Source organism: Acyrthosiphon pisum, chromosome A2, assembly GCF_005508785.2.
Source record: "Acyrthosiphon pisum isolate AL4f chromosome A2, pea_aphid_22Mar2018_4r6ur, whole genome shotgun sequence".
Taxonomy (NCBI): Eukaryota; Metazoa; Arthropoda; class Insecta; order Hemiptera; family Aphididae; genus Acyrthosiphon; species Acyrthosiphon pisum.
This window is the reverse complement of record NC_042495.1, coordinates 70837598-70860407: the sequence shown is the minus strand read 5'-3', so window position 1 is coordinate 70860407 and position 22810 is coordinate 70837598. Positions and strand designations below refer to the sequence as shown.

Sequence of the window (22810 nt, the reverse complement as noted above, 5' to 3'; positions counted from 1 at the left end):
TCTATTTCTCTCTCTCTCGACGAGACTCGACCGGCGTTGCGCCGTTCGAAGGTTCCTCCGAAGTCTCGGCGAACAACCATTGAATTGTGACGCGGGACTCTATAATACGCGGGTGAATGCAGTTGTGAGAAACGGATGAAAGGTTGTATAGCTCAAATAGGGCGGCAAATGTAATGCTCGTTGTATATTTTTTCCAAAATAAATGTATTACTATGGTTGTCCGGACCACTTGGTACGAGCGCCCAGAGTGTCTAGGTCCGCCGGACCAACACGCTTGCTTTGAGCCTACGACGAGGACACCTGCGCGTTCGGTCCGTCGCCGCAGTGCCTTACTACGCTGGGACGATAATACGATATCGTACACAACACGGCGAACACACGCGGCGTAGGCAACACCGGTCACTCCTCCGCACCAACACCCCCTTCCCCGCGAACATAATAATAATACGTCTGCGTTCGGCCGCCGCCGATTCGTCACGGCCGCCTGAACGGCGGCGGCTGACTGGAGGTGGAAACGGCGGCGGCGGCGGCGGCAGCGTGTTGATACCCGGCGAGGCCCCTGCCCGACGGCCGACGCAGTCTGTGCGTAACCATCGCGTCGGCAGTGTTACGAACGTGACGATATTGGATTAAGTGCCGCCGCCGCCGCCGCCGGTTTGTGTTCGACGCGCGCGCGCATCATTTATATATTATATTTACGACATACTACGCGGACTCGGCACGAGAACTCAACCGTCGTCTCAAAGGTCAGTACTTACTTTGGAAATAACTAACGCGCTCAGGGTGAAAACAGCGGTTTTCTGGGTAGCGGACCGGTTCGGTCGAAAACGGAGGGAAAAGCGTTACCGTTCGGTAGGCAACACAATAACGGAGAGAACGAGAGAATAATGTTTAATAGGAAAACCCGCTTGTCCGACCGGCCGAGTGTTCGGCTTTCACGCCTCGCCGTAGCTTATCGTTTAGGAATGCTCGATCGGGTGATAATACCAACCAACATCACCAATGGATTGTTGTTCATTGTAACATTAATTTTCTAACGATTCGATGTCGCTTTGGGGAAAACACCGACGGCCTTTTTATTTCCGTACGTGCGCATTGTAGGGCGCACACGTTGCACAATATTACCGTCGGCATGGTGCAGACCGATCCGCGCAGAAACCGATTTCCAGAATCTTCTCCCGCCCGCCCGCCCGCGCAACGACGACAACAACAACACAAAATAATACAGTCCAACAGTAATATTGTTGGTTGCACCCAATAATAATTATTTTTATTATTATTATTGTCATTCTTATTTTTGTTATTATCGGACACTGCGTTTACCAACTACCCCTTGCCACCACCACCGCCGCGACAATCTCGAGAAAACATCTCGCCGACGTGTTTTACGTCCATTCAACGGGCGCCGCCGACCCTTATCAAATGGCATTTTTCATTCTACAGAGTATTGTGTGGTGCGGTGGGCATATCGCGGGGGATGTAGTGTTGTACAACGGGTGTCCGGGCGGGGGAGGTCGCGTACCTAATATTTATTGTACTACACGATAACCGCGTGCAACGTGCGTCCGATACGACGACGCACAGCCGCTGTAGTGTAAAATAACAATGCGGTCGCAATCGTATTTTTTCGCTACCTGCCGACGGAAACCTACGTATAATATTCTCCAAGTAAATCGAAAACACATTTTACGGTCGACTCGGCCGGTCCCCCGACCGCTGATATCGTAACGACCACGACGAATGGTCCTCGCTGTGCGATAGGTTCGTGTTTTAAGAGAATACTATAATAATTATAGTTATAATAGTTATAATAGTTATAATTATAATTATAACTATAATTATTATAGTCTCTCATCATCATATCAACTGTGCCCACTCGAAACAAAGATAGTAATTAATTTAAAACGAAATACGATTTTTCAATCTGAAGACATAATATTATAGTTGTGAGTTCCCGGCGTCCGATTCCGCCTGCCCGAACGCCGAGAATACGCGTAATAAATATTTACACACTCCGTCCGTTGTGTGTACAGCAGCCCAATGACCTCTGTCGGTGGCAGTCTTCGGTTTCTATTCCAAACACCAGTTCCCAATTTAAAAACCTACACTACAGGAGAATCCTAATTAATCTATATTAATATATTTTATCATTTTCCGTCCAAATATTGTATATTATAATATATACTGGGTGTCTAATTCCGAAAAATTAAAAGTTTATGGTAATATAATGAGGTTACTTACGTGTTTATATTTGAGTACGGGTATAACAGCTTCAAATTAGATAATGTTAGGAATTATATTATATTAATTTATAAACCATCACGGTTGTTCTATACGTTCCATATAGGTACTGGTAATCATGAATTAATATTGTAAATAACAGGAAATACTAATTTGTTTATTGATAAGATTATTAAATAATACCATACCGCTCGTACGCTCCCGTCCGTTCCAATAATTCAAGGAAAAAAAAATAAGCTAAATTATTTGTAAAGTTCAATATGGAAATAAATTATTTTCAGTGAAAAATGAAAATTTATATTTATAAAATATCTATTAAAGTTAATAGAACTGTCATTTAATAGGACGTCAGCATAGTATTTGTCATCTCTGATCCACGAACTAGAACATTTTACGTTCACAATAATGATTATAGCCATATTATTTTCTAAAATTCGAGTGAAATGACCTCTTTTAAAATTTAAAGTTAAGAACATTATCTAGGGCATTTTATAGGCGGTTTATTATATTTTAATTTTAAAGCGAGTTATGAGTATTTTAAAATCGTAAGTATTGTACATCTTAAAAAAACTCATAACTCGCTTTAAAATTAAAGCTGTTTTTATATTTTTTTATTAAACCAGTAAAATTGTTCTTATTATTTTCAAAATAGGTTAAATACGTAAAAAAATTGCATATTATACATGTATGATTATAGCAAACAACTACGAGTAAACCGTAGATCAGGAAATATTCATTATTATTATAAATTGAAAATAACCATATTATATTGCCTACGTAAAAATGTTGACAAACTAAGGTTTAGGATTAAATAACACAAAAATCGATCTGCTGTCAAGACTGCACACATAACATTAAAAAAAAAATATAAGTATCTTAAAAGAGGGGTAGGTATTAAGTAGATTCTGAACGGAGTGATGAATGCAGAAATTAATGTACACAGGTATTAGTTTAGCGATGATGAATTTTTTTTGTGACTATCACATTTTGGATCATTTAAGCAATTTAACAACTTGAAGTATTTAAGGTTGATATTCTTCGAGTATTCTTTGAAGTTGTAAAAAAAAAAAAGTACAGTGCTTTTTTGGTTACTTCAAGAATAACTAAAAAATAAATACGGAAAACGAAAATATTTACATTACATCAGTTTTTGACAAAATCTATTTTGTTGTAAATTGTTAGTTAAAAAAATTAATTGTATACCTGGAACTTTGAAATATTCTACTCTTACTTAAATTACCTACCTATTATTTTCTGTTCACAATGAATTTATTATAATAGTAAGACTAGTTCTAAGCTATTTATAAGCATTTAACATTTTTAAGAATTTTTTTTTTATAACCAATCGATGATAGATTGTTAAAGTTTGTATTGCTTGGTCAAAATACTGGAAAATATGAAGATCCTTCATAAGTTGTACCTACTTATAGAAATTTAAAAATATAGAAAATTTCTATATCAGTTTTTATTGATATTATTACAATTAAAATGTTGAAATTGGAATTAAAACAAAAATCATTGATTTTTTTGATATTTTACTGTGTATTGTAATTCAAAAAAATATGGTAGGTATGTAAGCCTTTGAAACTTTTTGTCAGTACCTAGGCGGAAATCCATTAAAATTTCAGGGGGTCTAACATTATTAACATCAATGTGAGCGGTGGGGGGGGGGATTCGATCCTTCAAAACTAAATAGGAGGGGGCTTGACGGACCTTTGGGGGGCTAAGCCCCTTCAACCTAACCAAAATCACATAGGTATATAAAACCTACATATTACGCATATAAAATATAAGATTATAAACGAAATAGGAATGGCTTTTACGTTAGCTAAAACATAAAAGAATAATCAATTCATAATTTGAAAGAACCACAGTAGCACTCGGAGTAGGTAGTAGGTACCTACCTAAATATTTGTTTAATCCCTTTACATCCTAATTTTTTTATTGGATATAATAATGCTTTCAAACCAAAACCTTAAACATTTTAAATCGTTTGTTTACCTATTATTTAATTATTTATATTAAAAAAATTGAAATAAGCAAAGCAAGATATTTTACACATTCGTGTTTATTGTATGGGCATATAATCTTAATACATTAAGTAAACAATATATCTAGGTACCTTGCAATTGCAATCAAATAAAATGTATACATTTTGTGTCTTAATAATATTTTTGATCTTTATCATGCCTACAATTTCAATTTTTTCTATTTTCATAAATAATACAACCATTAGGTAGGTACCTATGGTATTTGAATCAATATTAGTTCTATTTTATTCTCATCTCCTTCGCATATACGATTTGTGTTTGTTATCCAATTTCGAAGGTACTCCAAATGATAATATTCTTATGTGCAATTGGATTGTGAGAACCGTCTGCTTTTAAATTGCTTAAACATAATAATTGAAGGACGATCTGTGGGGCTAAAAACCAACATGTTAATATAGGTCAAGGACTGACTACTTTTGTTGCTTTCTGATATTAATATTCGTAATACCTATATTATCAATATTCGTATTTTTAATAACAAATTACCCTGTCGGTGTTTAAAAATCATTGACTAATACTAAAACCATAATGTTTGAAACATTATATTAAAAAAAAAAATCATGTTCTTTCATCCAGATATAATTTATTTATTTATTGAGTACTTAATTATTGATCATTAACTAAAGTGAAGACCTCGGCAAAGACAATACCGCCATTATTTAAAAATTAAAACTTCAAAGGGGTTTTATCTCGGGTTTTGTACAATTAATATCACTTATAAAGTGTAATTCATTGTGAGAAAATATTAAAATAATATTATGTTCAATAAGTGTTAATCACGATTGTTAACGATTGTTAAGGTTACATGACCTATCTAATTTATAATTGACATGTACAGTACATTATTATAATAGTAACGTAATAGTATATAGTAACCGAGATAGTAACTATCATCATCTGAATAGTGTTACACTGTGTCATTTTGTCATTTAAAACGTAAAGAATCGCACTAATACAATTTTATCATTATTATAAATTTACAAATATTAACGTAGAAAGCTAAAGTATTATGTAAAGTATTAACTACTAATATTAGGTATAGTAATAATATTTAATCATTGAAAAATTATTTTATGACAGCGAGTGCCTATGATTTATTGATATCTGGTTATTTTGCAATTTATACTTATTACAAGTAAACAATTTTTTTGTAAATATTTATCTACAAGTTATAATTATCATGTCAACTGTAACCAAATGTTATTAATTAATTTTTTTTATAGACAGACGAAATAGCAATTTATAAATATATTAAAATCTTAATTCACTCTTATAATAGCGGATATTGTCAATTATCCCGTTTTCAAATTTCCCTACCAGCAATGACCTACCAAGTAAAAAGTTATGCAATTGCGTATTTCCCCCCTCTTATAATCGTTGTATCCAAATCGATTATCTACTATCCTATTTTTCATTATGCAATTGCAACGTAGGTATTATAAAATGAATTGCAAAAAACAAATAAAACGTTTATGTACAGTCTTCCATAAAATGTCCCAAACAAAAACTGTAGTCCAGGCCCTATTTCAATAATTATTTTAAGCCATTTTAACATTCCCGGTCAAAATATTTGGAAGCTTTGTAAAATTGTGTTTAGTGTGATTGTTTCTTGCTATATAGTTGTGTCTTAATAGGTGTGTTCTAGTAATAGGTAATTAAAATTCATAATTAACAGTATAGATACCTTACCTATAATATATTTGCTTACGTATTTGTTGACATTAAGTAGGTACCTATTTGTTTTTCAAATTGTTGTTTATTGTTAACGATTTGTATTTTTATATTTTATAAACATTTCAAAATAACTTCTGAAAAAATGTCTTACACTTTACACCACTTTAGGTTATAATAAATAATTAAATAAGCTGTTAAAAGAGACATTAAACAGTTATGTAGTTTAATTATCAGTCACTCTGGATTTATTATTTCGTAATTGTCCATGTGTTTCCCATACGACCAATGTTTTTCTCCTGTCTGTCATGCAAGTCGACATTTCCTAATTTATAATGTATTGTTATTAATTAATATTTTATTTTATGATGATTGCCTGATAGGTTTACAGGCGCGTACACACGGTGGTTAATTATCCATAAAGCCCCAAGGACGGTCAGAATAATTGACCGTTTCCTCTTCGTTGCTACGTGTCTGGCACCAGTTTTTCATATACCTACCTGTTTTCTATAGGTAGGGAACGTACGCTGAAGTTACCTGTTAAATTTTCGATTAGCTTACATTATTTTATTTATTTATTAATATTTTGTTTGCAACCGTGTATCAAATATTCAAACTTTATTTTTAAATCAACCTGTTTAAATGACACATTTGTTTTTAGACATTTTAAGTAGAAAGTAACAAAACCAGGAACATTTTTATTTTTCAACTTCAATCTCGGAAGCACGTTAGGTAAAGTTCAATAACAAGTTTTAAACGTTCATAAAATATTTACCATTAATAATCGTATTCCCTGATGTATTTTGAACTTATCACAAACCTATATATGTACAAGTAATAAGTGCGTACGATTGAGTATTTACGCTTTCCTACCTTTTCGTGAAACGCGTCCAGCCGACATTTATTAACAGTATGGAATTGATTTTTCGCTGAAGGTTTGATGTCAAATAACTTGTCCGAATTTTGGAACTAAAGACAAATATTACACATCAGTGTTCAATAACTAATGAAGTGGTCACTGCATTGATGGATACAACCAACGAGTCAGATCGTACATAAAACGCAATTAGATAATGATGAATTAGTTTTTAATAAACGTTCTCGGTTTTTATTTTTGGTTGTAATAATATCTGGGGATTGGTGTGTATGTGTGCGTGTGTGTGCACAAAATGCAACGTCGCAAGGGGTACCCCCTTGTCTGTTATTCTGATGCCGACGGTGAACAGCAATTTATATTTTCCATTATTATTATTCGCCGTTGATCTGCGGGCGTCAGTAGCACAGGAAATACGGTCCAGTGATGCCAACCCCTGAACCGGTTTCCCTGCACAACATCAATTAAATTCATGTATTTACTTTTTGGTAGGCATATAATATTCTGGAATATATGATTATATGGAATATGGACAATGGATATAAAATTATAATGGTCCCACTGTCCGAGAAACTGAATGTATATAATAATTATAATCCAAATCTAATATATTATTTTTAATAGCAACATTGCAGCATTACACCTCCTGTGTTTGAAATTTTTAATAATTTAATATTTACTTTCGGTTATATGCTTATTGTGCATAAATGTACAGATTGTATACATTATTGTGTAAATAAAAAAAAAACTTTCGGTTAACTTGTGTATTAATATGTTTTTTTATACAATATAATGTGGTGAAAATAATTTCTATAATTTTCCACTCATTTGAATTAAAATTTATTTTTAGTAAGGATTAATTCTTATTGATAATTATTGATAATGATTAATGACCAACCGTGAAATTAATATATTTTCAACATATTATACACGAGCAATTCTTGTTTTTTATAACACTTGTGGTTTCAAAATATCATTTTATAAGTGTCTGTTCGTTGTACTTTTGTAAAACTGATTGATTTTAAGTGTCTTTTATATTAGTGTTCATCTAAACTTATAATCCCTGCGTTTATCAGAAAAACGTATGACCGCTTATAAAAAAAAAGGGTTTGTATTTTGTAGACACTAGACGTAATGAAAAGAGATTATAAGATTATTTGAAATGCGGATAATCGAAAACCCGTTTCAAAATAAATGACGTGTTACAGAAACGATAATAGAAATGCCTAAACATTTATTTCTGTCATTAAAGTAAGATTTATAAATTTATTAATTATTTTCTTTCAATTCATGTACCTATATAAACTGAATAAAATTTATATCTATATGAATAGTATATAATACATTATTAGAAATATATAATATTATAATATATTCGTTACAGGATAAAATAAAAGTGTGTAGGTATAGTATAATACGATTATATTTGGGTAATACTTTTATATACCCAAATCATAATAATAAATTAGAAAAATAATAACATATCTATATGTTTATAAAATTAAGAGTACAATGTACGTATTTTTTACTCTTTTTCACTATATTCACATCATATTCTATAAACTTAACACTTTTAAGTAAAGATACTTTAGTATCTAAGTATATAGGTACTTAACTTGTGAAATATAGCTTTTGTGTTGACATCAGCTGTCGTCTAACTAAGTTTCTTTTGTGAATGCTTTTTTTATGATATAGATAGTTATTATATAAATAACTATCTAAGGGACAAGGAAATTAGCAGAGGGTTTACCTATATAAGTCAGGCGTGACTTTCATACGTTGTTAGAAGAATTCAATAATTTTTTTTTCAAATGTTCGTTAGGTTGTTTCCTTCGAGCATACAATATCATCCACATATTCAGTAGCTAGCGATGTATATAAATGAAGTAGGTATTCAAATTTCAAACGAAAAAATAAAACATATTTTCTGGTTGATTATATTTTGAATATACCGACCCACACACTAAAGTATGTACTAAGGTAATATGATTTATTACCGACTATAGTGCCCTTTTCATGACATTTTCTTGAAAACTTCAAATAAAGATGACCCTAATGTTCATGGCATTCAAGTTCGGGCGTCAAATGTCTGACGGTTACTTTATCCATAATATTAAATTTGTAACCTTGATGGTACAATAGTAACTGCTGTTCGTCAACTTTATATGGAACTTTATACTGAATGTTGTAAGGAATGATATTTTATAGTTGGATACATATTATACATAGCATAAAATTATTGAAATCGGAAAATTAAATATTATCAATTTTCATATAATATTTTATTTAAAGTATCCAATAGATAAATACAAATCTATCCGATAGATTTGATTAAATACTTACTGTTTCATTTGATAACAATTTAGCCAAAATAAGTAAGTTTATAATTTATATACCTAGCTGGTATCGTTAATTTATTCGAGATCATTGTTTCCAATGTAAGTTTTTTTTTTATTAATTAAATAGGTACATCATTTATTTGAAAAATACATTAAGGGGGCTGCAGTTCGTTTCGTCAAAAGGCAAAATTAATGTAGATTTGACCAATCTAAACATAAATTTCGTTTGTTTCAATATTTTTAAATATACCAATTTATTTAAATTCTGTATCATAAAATAAATCTTATGGAGACTGCAGACTGAAAAAAAAAATGGTTTTTTGACCATAAAGCCAGACAAAACTGGACGAATTTGGTTTGACTGATATACATTTTTAAAACTGATTTTCGTTGATTTTCAAGTTTACTAGGTTTCCATCGAGGCGGTTTTAAATATCTATTTTTCCATTTTTTTCAGCTGTGATATCCATGAATAAAAATATGATAATTTTTGTAATACAAAAATTAATACATTAATAGGTACATATTATGACATTATAAATAATAATTGGAATATTAAAAATCGCCTCTATGGAAACCTAGTAACTAAAATTTTTAATTAATCATAATCTGTTTTCAAAATTAAAATCCGTCAAACCAAATTCCAGTGTTGTCTGACTTTTCGGTCTAAAAATCACTTTTTTTTTTTCATCGACTGGAGACAATTTAACTTAAAACCAATTTAAAATAACAATACGAGATATAAATTTGCAAGAGATTTAAATGCCACACGATTTTAATCACTGTTAATACTTTGAGTAGTTTGCGTTATACGATACAATATTAAACTTACTTCGTGATAATACATTGGTAATTTCATGGCTTATACATTATATAACGTTATATAAGTTACAACTTATAGTAATAAGGTTAATAATAGTTTTTAAAGTCGTATCTCGTTCATACTCGTTAGGACTTATTACAATATTATAATTAATAACACTATAATGGTGTTAAAACATTTTAAGATTTGTTTGATAATTTATCTCACATATTGTTTATATAGTAAGTTATGTAAAATCGTGCATTAAATAAATTATGTAATATGTTCATATAGGTAGTTTAGAAACAATATCACGCGTATCAAGTATATTTCACTTTTTAAACGGTTGCATTTTTTAAAATGCAGTAGGAATTGTTACCATTATTGATATATATTTATATATATATTCACATTTTTTTTCAACATGTTACTACCATTTATTGATTTTAGAAATCCTGCTAAAGTCGAATGTTTTGCAATAAATGCTAAATACATATGTATATATATTATATATATTATATTTAATTATAATTAAGTATAATTAAGTATACTAGGTATGATATAATGTAATATTCGTACCGGTTTCTTATAAAAAAAACAGTATGTTTTTTAAAAATGTAAGTTTAAACATAGTATTAAATATGTGTTAATACACAGAAATATGTTAACAAGATAAATGTTTTATTAGTAAAATTTCTAATGGTCCGCGGATAACAATGAAAAAAATTATATGCTCCATTAGCTATATATAATTTTATCGGGCTGTGGATCGTTAGGCTGATAGTTCGGTACAAGTATTATACATATTATCATTGGCATTGGTATGCAAGAATAGTTGCATTTTACACTGTCATTTTCACCAGAATCTCAATTAACTTGGCGTTTTGGATAATATATAAATAAAGTACCTAATGGTTATGTTTTATGTATGTGTTTATATTATATCATTTGAAACAATAATTTTACTTCTGTGGAATTTTAAAATTATATTGAAATTTGTTTAACCATTGTGCCTAATATTATTTTAAACCATTTACCTATATCTATAATATGTGTTGTGTTTTATTAAGAACTTAAGTGAACGACGGTTTTAACACTGCTACAGTATTTGTATAGTAACTCACTTTAGGTACCTATCTACTTATCTTTGAAAACAAGCTTTAATATAGTTACCTAAATAATATTTGCGTATTACCAAACAGCTTAGTTTGTTGTTATCTCGTATAAATAATGTAATATAATATATTATACCATTTAATATATTTTAGCAAGAGCATTGTGTTGTGTAAAGGTAAATCCTATAAAAATATAAACGTGCTCAAGTTCGAATTTCAACAATATACTAACATAGCCGCGCACAGTATTTTGATATTGAATTTATTTAGAAAGTATACCTGCGTATATCAGAAACACTGTTAAGTATTTTACCAGCAGGGTAATTTTATACTTTATGTGGTACAATTGGATAGAGACAAAAGAGAAGAGCGCACTTTTGTCGTTATATATCGACCCAACTAAAAGACACGATCACGACAGTCGTAATTAGTCCATCGTCGCGGAAAGAACAGCTCATCAAGTTTAGTTTTTTTTCCCACTTCGCGGTGTTTGGGAGTGTTCCAAAAAATAATTTTCTTTCCGGTTCTGTGTGGATTACTGTAAAACTGCAGTCGAAATCCAACAGAACGAAACGGGGAATCATGGACCAGAAGAGCACGATTTAACGTTAAATATATATCAATATCGGGTATGTGTTGTCGACATATTTCATTATATTGTTGTGTTGCTTGGAGATGGAGTGGATATTCCAAGTTGTTCAGTAGATGAATTGTCCTCGTCTCAACAATTTTCCATTAAAAAGCAGATTTTAGAAGTTTATTTGGCCACACCAGTTAATATTATGTAGGTAAAACAAATATCGGATATTTCGAAAAAAACGGTGAACAAAACAAATAACATTATTCTATATGGGAAGACCTGTGTATATAATATTTAAAATGTTGCCTTTATTAATTAATTTCCGAGTTAATTTCTGTATAATTCACATTAAATCCTGGTTTTAAATTCATTCATTAATTAATAGACTGTTTTTGTGTAAAGAGTAGGTATACAATAAAATTGGCTGAATTCTCCTCTTTATTAATCATACCTATTGATTAGCAGGTACCTATAATCAATTTAAAATCTTAATTACTTCTATTTTGAAGCGTTCATCACGGAATTTTTTATTATTGTATCCTCTATCTGTGTTTAAAATGTTTGAAAATCGTAAAAACATATAGAATATTAACAGTTTGTATTTGAATCATTAACGCTGTATACGTAGGTAGGTACTTCTTTTGTACCTACAGACTACAAGGAAATAATAATTTATGAGAAAACATAATTCATTATATTCTATACAATATTGTAAACTATAATTGCATTCATTATTAATTGGCCTTCTCTTTTCAGAACAATGTTTTTAAAATTCATATCGCCAAAACTAAATTAGTTTTGTTGTCTATTTGAGTTGTATAAAATGTCTAACCTTAATAGGCTATATTATTATGTTCAACAATACAGCCAATACAGGACGTTGTGTTTTACAGTTATGTTTTGTTGGTCACTCACCAATAATGTAAAGTGAAATTGTTACCATCCAGATTGCCATAGTACCATTGTACCAATGTACCAAACTACTATGCCATCAATGATCTACATTTTATATACACATACAATTTATTATAATTTATAGGCATCACTAGTTATAAACATTTCATTCGCCGTTTTGAAAACCATGTACCTATAGAAGTTTTCAGGAGTATGGTATAGCATAACTTAAATTAGTATTATTATCATTCACCTTTGTGCATGGCGAAAAAAACAAATATCAGTGATACTATTTATAGGTATAACTATAAAAAGATTTTTTCTTGTCCTTTTACCGGGTTTTCTCGGAAACGTAAGTGACTTGAAACAACACGTTTATAATTCGTTTATATTTTAAATTTTTTATCAAACATACAATTTTTTATGTATCGATCGTCGTGAAATATGCAAATGCAATAATAATAATTAATAGTCCTCCGGTGCTAGATTGAAAGTGGGGATTTGGTGTCGGTTTTTCGTAGCCAGACACATTACGCATTACCGGACCGTCGTCGTTGTCGGGAAATCATGTCCGCAGAAACTATATTGTTGCCAGACGACTGCGTCCGCCTTGTTGTAGTGACCTTTTAATTAGGCCCGACCCGGGATCGCCACAACGAATAAGGAGACGTTTTGTGGCCGGACACGGAAGTTACAGTTATCTATAACTGTGCTTACTCACAGTAGGCTTCAAAACCAGAAACCAAATTATTAACAATATGAAAATAATATTTTTTTGAATTTCTGGCGATTCGAACACGTATTTGTAGCAGTATTCGTTTTAACAACGCTGAAAATTAACGCAATTCCACTGCCGCGAACGACAAAAATTACATAATAGGATACGATATAACTATATTTTACTATACATAATACTATTATCATGGTATATAATTAGCCATTTAGGTACGCGGTGTAGAGTTATAGATAATTCACTTCCGATAACCAGTTTCTGTGATAATGATTACCACTACGGCTCTACAATATATGTATTTGGGAAAATGTCGATGCAGCGTGCTTCCTTGGTGTTTGTCATAATATAATGTAATACGCTCAGACAGCTGATGACGGAACGTCGTATTCGCGGGCCCTAATTTTAATAAAAAGCAAGTCCATCCCAAGGAAAACTGGCTAATAAACCAGTTACACTGTTTAGACGTCCGTGTATCTATGCCATCCGCCGCCGCACTATTATAATTTCGCTTTGTGGTAATTTGTAAACACCGTCCTTTTGTCTGGCCAAGTATAGGTTATCCGGCGAAAACGGCGTACATGAATATAATACATTAATGTATACTGAGTGTCCTACGATAATTCAGGATGTTGGAGATAACACGTAAACACTATCCTCTCCCAACCACTCTGACAACAGTAAACTCACGCGGGTAACACCCTGTATATCTTTACGGAGAAACGTGAATAGGTATTGTATTTGAGAAAAAAATCTTAGGCCGTGAGAAGATAACGATATTACAATTTAGTATCCGAACGCCGGTGCGAGCGCCAGTGTGGGTGAACATCCGTTTTTCCATACCCTCGCCCTCTATCACTCAAGTACATATATTATACGATCACGCCTAAATCTCTGGAATTTTTTATTCCCTTTATAATATACGTGTATATACTATATAGTATATAACTGCAGCTGTTGTGGATTTACACGCAGCTGTACCTACGTCACGGATAGAAAAAGCGCGTAGATGTTGGTACTTTGCCGGTTAAGCCTTTGACTAACAGGGTCACATTATCGCAACGGTATTATATTATTATATATATTACGTTTACCCACGTTACGAGTTTCTTTAAAAATTGGTAGGTCTGGGTCTGGGACTACGACGACGACGACGACGATGATCATGATGATGACGACGACTGTCACTAGTTTTTGTCGACAACGCTTCATCCCCCCCCCCGCACGTTCCCCTTCGTCGTCCGCAAAACGACCCTTTGGACCCGTCCCTCTTTCTCTCCCGAAAACTTTCGTACCGTCGCACGTCGAGGCCATTTTACTTACTCGCCGAGGGGTCGAAACGAATTCGATGACGACCACCGCAAAGACACACTCAAACCAGCGGTGGATTATTTTGTAAATTATATATAGTTGTAAATTGTAACAGTGTTGCGACATCAAGTTACCGCAGGGCATCTAATAATTTTCGGCCAGTTTCAAACCCAGATTATAATAATAATATTTCGTAAACGTTGTAATAATATATTATTATATCAACCGGTAGAATTATCGAAATATTTTACTGTCAGTTGCAGCCGTGACCGTCGGCTGTTATCTCACCACTACTCAATGCCGCATAATATTATGTACCTCCGTACATACAATCGTTATTTATATAATATTATATAGGTGGTAGTCATAATATGATCTGAAATATAATATTTTATACTGACTATAATAATATAATATATACGTACCATATTTAATTATAATAGTATTATTATATCCTAGTATATATATTAACCATTGTCCGTATTTAGATTGTTATTTAAATCTTAAAATCTATCAGATACACTCTGTATAATATTTATGTAAAATATATTTTTAATAATTTTTTCGATGACCGTTTACACATCCCTATCTCGGCTTTCGTCACAAACTTATCAGTCATCATATTCAGCCGTATAGTGACCTCCGTCACGCGATGTCTATATATACTATTATTTATGTACGATGCATAATATTATTGTATATTATAATATACGGATTTACAGTCACGCGGTGGGCAGTGGAGATTGGTCACGAGGCGTTATAACATTCACGCCGAGTACATAATACACGTAGGTACAACGTAATAATATATGTCGCGATACGTGTTCACCATATTTGCGAATGCAACGACACGTCATGGCATCGCGTTTTCTATTAAAATGCCACCGTACTGTCTGTGGTATATAGGGAATTAACTATACGGTCAGTGATGTGATTTGCGCTCTGTATAATAGTCCGTCGTCGAAACACTGGACAATATATGTATTTAGTTATCGGCGTGTCTATGTGTGGTGTGTGTGTGTGTGTGTGTGTGTGTGTGTGTGTGTGTGTGTGACGTTTAATGACATTATGTACACAGTTAGACTAGTTTAGAGATCGTTTCATAAGATTTGTGATTTTTTTCTCATTCCACCCCTTTTAAGGAGACGCACGCAGAGAGAGAGAGAGTGAGAGTTCCAGCTGGTTTCTATGCGACTCTATACATACGTAAATAATATAATATACTGATCTGCTGCGGTGTATCTATATAATATGTTGTGCAGCTAAATAATAATTTATTAATGCGAATCTGTTGTTGACTTAACTAATAAAACTGACGTATATACGTCTACTATAATATTATCTAAACAACCCGTGACACTGAAGAGTACGTGTATATACGCGTGTACACAATATATATTTATGAAATGCCCGTTGTATATAATAACTAATAGCCAATCGCAAATCAGTCTTTATGAAATAACGAAAAAAAATTTAACCAATTTAACTTATCACTTATTAACTCAAAAATCTACATGCATGTGCAGTTGTTTAATATATTGGCGGACAAAATATTAAATCGTTGATTTTGAATTAATAATCGTGTAATAATTTACCGTGTATAGTAGATATACTATAATATATATTGACATATACTATATAGTGATACCGTGGCGGTGCACACGGCGGCAAAATAATAATAGTATTAATATAAGCGGTACTTATCTTTATTATATTCTAATCGTATTGTAGGCATCTATACAAAAACCTAAATTTACACACGCACATAATATTATGTATGTATGTATGTATATTTATATCCATAAGCTAAACATAGTTGTAACGAATAAAAATCCTGTTTATTTTAATTAAAAACATGTATTAAACATACCACGTCCCTGCGGTGCAGTGCATACCCGAGTATACAATGTAAATTTAATAAAACTTCGTCTACATATCACTCGTGTAATTCGGTCACTTCCATCGGCTATATAATATTATAGAGTGTATATCGTTGATGCGAACGACGGCGTGTGCGTTTTTTTTTCATTACACATGACGCACAGCTGTTTACTGTAGCAGGGGATATAAATTATAATAATTTTTGTAACGACCAAAAAAACAAAATAAATAACCATTTCAATAGTTTTTCTTCTTCATGCTTCGCATTTGTCACGTATTTTTTACGTCTACGATAAAAAAAACTAAAATTAACTTTACTAATATAATATATCGAGTAATATATTTAGTATTGTCGACCTGGTAAAAAAGAATCTATATTAAAAAAAAAGTAATTAGGTAGAATTTTAAATCGCGTATATTTTCTTTGATTCACTATTAATTTCAATTCTTTGCGGCGGTGTATATTATAACAGTCTTGGTTTTTAATTAATGTCGAAAAAAGTCATTACGGCCGTGCAAATTCGGTGGTTGTTTTAAAATGCACGACCAAAATTTAAATTATTGATAACATTAAAAGACGTCGGGTCTTCAGCAATCGACCTCCTCCGTGTGCTCTGTACAGCCGTATAATATATTATATATTTATATATTATATTATGTATAGCCGTATAGGAAGCCACTGCGATTATTTTCGTGTCGGATTCGTGGGACGGCATAAAATTGTATCTGTACACTGAAGGAAAAACGATGCCGTATATAGTTCGTTTTAATTAAAATTACTGCGTTTATCATCTTCTTCCGTTCTTTTATAGGTATACTAAAGTAGTAAAGTATAGATTGCGTCGGTGTTTTTTCTTTTTATCGCGATTGCTATCGGAAAACACCAGACTTTTCAAAAAAAAAATTCAACTTACATACCCGTGAAATAATCTGAACAGTTTTGTTGATAATGTACACTGTGATATGTCAAAAGAAATGACACGACGTATACGGCCCCAGATGAATTTCAGTAATGTGTATATATATATAGTAGTTTATCCGATTCCGTTTTAGTATTTTTTTTTTTATATAATATACACTTTAAGCCCCCACGAGAGTCATTGGTCAAACTTTTGAATGTCAAAGTGAGGTCAGTCATGGACTTAATGAAATATTTTTGGCATTTCATTTGCAGCCAACAAAAAAAGAAAAACTAATCGTACAATAATATTATGTTCCTACCCGGGTTCCTACATATTATTATGTATAAATTTATATTATCGTTTAGTTAGTGCTCGGAAAATTAAACAAAACTAATTCGTAGGTATAATTAAAAAAAGGAATTAGGTTTTATGTTTGGATGCACCATATAGTATACTATGAGCTTAATACAATACTATACAAAGTAGAGGTATGTGTATATATTACATGATGTTTATCGGTTTTTTAATTTAAATTTTTGGATTCTGACTAAGATAAATTTTGCTATCGGCGGTCAAAAATGTTGCGAAAGCCACTGGAAGATACGCGCACTGTGCGCTACATCATGAAATAATAATATAATACAATTATGCACTGCCCACCAGCCAAACTGTCGTCTACCGTTTATACCCTGTTAAAAACCATAAACCATTCATCGATGACGTACCGCGGTACATAAACAGTTGTATAGCCCACGGAGCATCATATAGATTGCTCACACATTCTAAATCCAAATAAAAAACCGTAGGCGAATCTGGTTCGTGGATATAAGGTCATTACCCCCATCTATACTATACCTATGTATATAGTTGCATCGTGACGTTATAATAAGTGAATTCGCGAGTTAAAGCGTTGGAAACTCCGATGTTTTAAAAGACGGAAAATATATAGGTTACAACAATAAACAATGTTTTAATAATATATATTGTTGTGCTGTACGACGACTGACGAGAGATAAACGATGGATTCGTGCAGTTTGCGTTTAAAACTATATAATGGATCGCGTGGACTATTGGAGCGCGGGAAAAAATTCTAACGTCTACTTTCACGCCGTGGGCCGCAGTGACGGAGGTACAGATTACAATTTTTTAATACAGCTCTTGATTCGGAGGCTCCCATCAACGCCTCACATTAATTAACATCTTATATTTTTTTTGTTAAATACATAATAATTAGTGGACAGTTACCATACGTATGTAAGTATAATATATAGGTATTTTAACAAAATTGTATAAATATTTTGGGGTACAATTATTGTGAAATATATAAAATTAAGTAGGGTATGGCCGGGGGGTATGACTTATTGTAGTACAATTCTTCTGAAATGAAGTCTTACATAGTTACATCACTTGCACTAATTTATTTATAGATTCACAGTAAATATGTATATTAACATTTAAATCGAAACCCTTTATTACAATATTAATATTTTTTTTATTTATTATGAATCAGACAAATTTATTGGTATAAGTACAATCGTGAATACGTAAAAACACCAAAGCCCTGCAACTTTCGAGGTAGGGGGGGGGGGTATGTATAGCAGTTTTAAACGCATTATGTATATTATTGATTTTTGAAAGTTTACTTTTTCCGGTCTAGTTACTCCGTTTATATGTTAAGTTACGACACGTAACTGCAATAATACCGCGACGTTTAACTGTTGTAAACGGCCGACGCATATCGGTACGCATTAGGTGCGTTTTCTTTTCTGCCTTATAATCTCACAAACACGGCTGTTTTGCTCGCCAATTTGATCGTCTCGTTCGTTTTCATTGTTCGCAATAACTTAATAATATAATATAATAATAATAATATAGTAGAGTGCGTTTTTTTGCGATATTATAATGATAGGAAGGTATTGTATCGCTTCAATCGTCAAAACGGGTCGAATTGGACTAACTGCTATATATACGTGTGTCGACGAGAAAACTTTAATACGGAGAAAAAAATATACGACTTGTAGTGGTTCTGCGTGTGTGTGTGTACAGATATATAATATCGTCTACCTACTCCTTACGGTTTGTTTACGGTTCATTAGCGTTATTGGCGAACGCGATAAACGCGCGTCAGCCGATCGGTGGGTGGCGCTCGCGGGGGATACCGAGTGTTTACGGCGACTGACAATCACATGACAAATTGCAATATAATGTCTATTCGGTAATGATGATGATGATCAATGTGTGTATGTGTGGTCATTTCTAATGTTTGTACACTAGGTGTTTTTATGACGTATAATACACATATTATACCAAGTTCCTCCAAGTACGATGACGTGATTCTATGATAAAAAATTATATTATATTACACCTTGCATATACCTTTATAATATTATTATCTTTGTAATTTGAGCTGCTGTGAAGATTTTCTCGCCTCACTCCCTCAAAGAATCTACATTTTTTTATAGAAGATTTAAACTATATTATATAATTATAATTCATGCAGAATGTATCACTGGCGCGCATACATCTTATAATATAGTGTATATCCCCGCATATCTACGAGTCCTACCTAAACTCGTACACATTTAAGTTATAATTAGGGTTAGGATGTTGTAGCATTTTGCATATTTTTTTGGTAAGTCCCAAAGTATAGCCAAGTAAAATAGAAATCCGTTTCACTTACTGGAGATTAAAAATATGCCATTTTTATTTTACGCATATTTTGGAGATTTCGAAGATAAGCGTGCATACCTATTTTAATAATTCGAATTTTTTTAAATCATATTATTTTTTAGTTTCTTTGTAAAATTTCCTAATGCATCAGTTTATTTTATACGAAAATGTCTGATTCTGTCGACTATCACGGTCGTATATATTTTATATGTGTGTCGTCTATAGTTCCTACTTTTTAAATAAAGTAACATAATATTTTTATGAGTTTATTTTTGAGCATATCAGCATGTTTTGTAGTTTTGTAGAGCATATAAATCCTAACCCTTGTTATAATATATTATAGGTAGGTAGGTATACGTTTTAGACTAAAAATGTTATGTTCGGTTATGTTTTTATTACAGCGTAATAATTTTACAAATTTGGCTTTAATATGGCTTTAAATTCACCTTAATATATATTTATAGAAAATATGATCTATTTTAAATTGTTCATAGTATTGCATGTTTTATTACTATAAGAACGAAAAATGCATGTTTCGTGGTATTTTTAAATGAAAGTAAAAGCGCAAGATTCCACGCTATATTGCGCTGATTATTTCAATTCCTTATAATCGGTAATTTTGACTTTGACATATCGAAATACGAATATATCACAAATATTTAAAATCCGTTAAAAATTATATGGTTTTATTTGACAGTAACTAAGTAATAAAAGTATTTAGCATTAGTATTTAGTATTCTTCAAAAAGATGCTTCACTTTCACTTAGTTAATGATAGCTTGGAAATTATTGTTAATTACTTAACTGTATAATTAATATATTTTTGTTGCATACCAATCTATTTTATATTATTCAAAAGTCTAAATATTAAGTTTTTAATATAAATATAATAAAATATATTTAGGTACCTACATAGATATAGAATTTAGAATTTTTGTAAAGTTGTCTTGGATTTTTAAGAAACTCGGGTACATGAATGATTAAATTATTGTGCATCTTATTTATATAAACAACATAATATATCGTGTAATATAATATTTCTCAAAATCATATTTCAAAAATATTTATTATTGAATGAAAAATTATCGCCAGAGGATACCTGTATATATAGGAAAATAACTAAAGGAAAAGACTAAACCAAAACTTATGCGTGAATAATATACTATACTTTATTGACACTCAAGAAAGACAGAGAAATTATTATCTTGCCGTACACGCACTCCTGAAGCAGCCCATTATATTATTTCGTATTCAATTATTTAGCTTTCGATCAAAATATAATATATACATACAATTACGGGTAACTTTAGGCGTGAAAAAATAGCGAAAACTACTCGCCATCAGTTTCATCCGCTTTGGTTCAAACATTCTTCTACATCTGTATCGGAAATAAAACAATCACAATAATATTATAATATTATCACGACAACGCATGCGCGCGGTCGTCTGGACCATCACCTCCGCCACCGCAATGTCGAGATTAACATCGGACACGCGACTCCAGCCTGCAGCAGAGAGGCATATATCAATTCCGTTGTATTGGCAGAGATTGGATATTCACGTGCCAAATTTATTTATATATACCATGCGACGCGTATACCGCGGATATGTAAGTAAATTTATGATAAATGTATATTGTATATACCAGCTATATAGTATATACACAACAGTTTCGTCCAGACCCGTTTTCGGATGCCGGAAAATAACGTATAATATTATGGATACACGTAATATATAAACAACGTGTTTCTTTATTTTTATCGTCATCGCGGTGTGTTCGGGGCGTGCAATCATACCATAGTACAATACGGCCCCAACGATGTTCAACTTTTGTGCAGTGTACCTATATAATACATATATAGGTATATTGAGCACGATGCAATAAATCACGCTGTTTATGTTATACGTATTTTACAGTTAGCGATTACTATACTATAGCGATTTTGCGATTTATTGGCTATTTAAACATCAATATTGTGACGCCATTATAACAACGACGGGTACGGTCTTTTCATGTGACAAAAAAAAAAAATTAATTCCGCTCATATAGGTTCATGTCTTTCCCGAGTTATATCGCGACTATGTCACTGGAAATTATAAATCATTGTACAGTACATTATTATACAAACTATATAGTTTCTCCTATACCAACACCGCCGCTTTATAATATCATATGCGCAGAAGGAAACCGATATCTCAAGTTTTTATTACCCGTAGGTCGCTTTGTGTGATTTATATATCTAGAAGCCAAAAAAAAAAAAGGTGGGTAAGTGTATGTTGCTCTGCTGTACAGTAGGTTACAAGTGGGTCACTGTATAATGGATAGTATTAAATTTGAATTCAATGATATAATATCACTGGATAAGAAAAACGATTCTGAGTGGAGACGGTTTGTCAGTCTAGGTATTAGATATACCTATTATAGGTATACTTATCTATAGTATTAAAAAAAAATTGACCTATAATAGGTAATAATAATAAATTTCAAATTAATCATATCACAATATCCATCAGGTAACGCGTTATACATCAACAACAAACCGTGGTACTATCATAGATATATAATAGTATACTTTAGAAGTTTCAAGTACCCACAAATAATATTATACAATCATTACAATCACAACAAAATAACTAAAATAGTTATTCCAGGTTTTTTAATATGTGATTTCGTCCAAATTTGAATTTAAATTACTATAAAAATAAACTGATGTCTATGAATTTCTTAGAATTTTTGGTAACATAATTAA

The 22810-nt window shown here is 31.9% G+C and overlaps 1 protein-coding gene across 1 annotated transcript in view; it reads left to right on the top strand.

The window, feature by feature from the left end:
• The first annotated feature begins 569 nt into the window (after positions 1 to 569).
• Positions 570 to 22810, top strand: part of LOC100169471 — a 29613-nt gene continuing 7372 nt past the window's right edge. The window contains exon 1 of the mRNA XM_001944638.5: positions 570 to 746. The gene's annotated coding sequence lies outside the window, so the exon portion shown is untranslated. The remainder of the gene's footprint in view (positions 747 to 22810) is intronic.